Below are 2617 nucleotides of genomic sequence, written 5' to 3'. Positions count from 1 at the left end.
GCCTGTAGTTTTCTTTTTTTGGTTGTATCTTTACCTGGTTTTGGTATCAGGATGATGTTTGCTTCATAGAATGAGTTTGGGAGATTTGCATCTGTTTCAAACTTTTGGAAGAGTTTCTAAAGAATCAGTGTCAATTCCTCTTTGAATGTTTGGTAAAATTCTGCTGTGAATCCATCTGGTCCTGGGCTTTTCTTTCTTGGGGGCTGGTTGATAAATGATTTCAGCACAGTAGCAGGGTACAAAATCAACATACAAAAATCAGTAGCATTTCTATTCTCTAATAGTGAACATGCAGAAAAAGAAATCAAGAAAGACTGCCCATTTACAAGCCACCAAAAAAAATAAAATACTTAGGAATTGAGTTAATCATGAATGTGGAAAATCTCTATAATGAGAACTACAAACCACTGCTGAGAGAAATTAGAGAGGATACAAGAAGATGTAAAGATATACCATGCTCTTGGATTGGAAGAATCAACATAGTGAAAATGACCATACTACCCAAAGTGATATACAAATTCAATGCAATCCCCATCAAAATTCCAATGATGTTTTTCTCAGAAATGGAAAAAACCATGCAGACATTTATATGGAATAACAAAAGACCATGCATAGCCAAAGCAATGCAGAGCAAAAAAAAATAAAGAGCTAAAAGACAGCCAACAGAGTGGGAGAAAATATTTGCAAAATATACATCTTACAAAGGACTAATATCCATAATATATAAAGAACTCAAACATCTTTACAAGAAAAAAACAAGCAACCCAATTAAAAAATGGGCAAAAGAGCTAAGTAGGCATTTCTCTAAAGAAGATATGCAAATGGCCAACAGTCATATGAAAAAATGCTCAACATCACTCAGCATCCGGGAAATGCAAATCAAAACCACACTGAGATACCATCTCACCCCAGTTAGGATGGCCAAAATCCAAAAGACACCGAAAGATCAATGCTGGCATGGTTGCGGAGAAAAAGGAACTCTCTTACATTGTTGGTGGGAATGCATAATGGTGCAACCCCTATGGAAAATGGTTTGGAGGTTCCTCAAACAGTTGCAGATTGATCTACCATATGACCCAGCTATTTCACTGCTGGGAATATACCCAGAGGAATGGAAATCATCAAGTCGAAGGTATACCTGTTCCCCAATGTTCATTGCTGCACTATTTACAATAGCCAAGAGTTGGCCAAGAGTTGGAATCAGCCCAAATGTCCATCATCGGATGAGTGGATACGGAAAATGTGGTATATCTACACAATGGAATACTACTCAGCTATAAAAACGAATGAAATACTGCCATTTGCAACAACATGGATGGACCTTGAGAGAATTATATTAAGTGAAACAAGTCAGGCACAGAAAGTGAAATACCACATGTTCTCACTTATTGGTGGGAGATAAAAATAAATAAATAAATTCACACACACAAAAGAAAAAAAATGCGGGGGGGAGAAGAAGACATAACAATTACAATGTATGTCTGCATACATTTACAGTTACAATTCCTTAAAGTTGACATGAAAAGCATACAGAAAGGACATTGTTGGGTGGGAGGAGGGTGAGGGAGGAGGGAGGGAGGTTTCGGTAATGGGTCACAATAATCAACCACATTGTATATCAACAAAGTAAAATTTAAAAAAACAAAATAAAAAAATAAAAGCTTCTATCTTCTATTTAAAAAAATCTCAAATCAGTGGTCTAAGTGTCCATTTTAAGAAAGCAGAAAAAAAAGAGCAAATTATACTTGAGGCAAGAAGAAAGATAACACTTCTGAACTCACTATACTGATACCAAAACTGGAAAAGTAATATTATGCATAAAGAAAACTACAGATAAATATCTCTCATAAAATGATGCATAATCCTTAACAAAGTTTTAGTAAATTGAGTAAAGGTAATGCATCATGAACTTTAGGGTAGTACATCATGAACAAATAATGTGTGTAGGAATGCAAAGTTGTTTTAGTATACAAAAATCAATTGATGTATTTCATCATATTAGGAGTCCCCCCTAAAAAACTTTATAATCATTTTGATGAATGTAAAAAAAATCATTTGACAAGATTTAGTCCCCATTAACAATAAAAGAGAAAATGATAGGGGATATTGATGAAAATTTTACAGCTAATGTCACATTAATGGTAAAAAAATATATATATATATATTCTTTTCCTCTAAGATTATAAAGGAAGTGAGGATGTCCACTTTCACCACTTCTATTTAACATTATAATGGAAATCCTAGCCATGGCAATAACCAAAGAAATAGAAATAAAACACTAAAAGAAATACATATTGAATAGAAGAAGCAAAGTTATCTTTATTTAAATTATCATCTATACAGAAAATCTTAAAGAATCAACCAAAAAGGCTAATAGAACTAAGAGAGTTAAGGCCGGCCCGTGGCTCACTCGGTAGAGTGCGGTGCTGATAACACCAAGGCCACAGGTTCGGATCCTATATAGGGATGGCCGGTTTGCTCACTGGCTGAGCGTGGTGCTGACAACACCAAGCCAAGGGTTGAGATCCCCTTACCGGTTATCTTTAAAAAAAAAAAAAAAAAGAACTAAGAGAGTTAGCAGACTTACAAGATACAAGGCCAATGTATAAAAAACAAT

Source organism: Galeopterus variegatus, unplaced genomic scaffold (genome assembly GCF_000696425.1).
Source record: "Galeopterus variegatus unplaced genomic scaffold, G_variegatus-3.0.2 Scaffold34, whole genome shotgun sequence".
NCBI classification, from domain to species: domain Eukaryota; kingdom Metazoa; phylum Chordata; class Mammalia; order Dermoptera; family Cynocephalidae; genus Galeopterus; species Galeopterus variegatus.
This window is presented reverse-complemented; position numbering follows the sequence as displayed.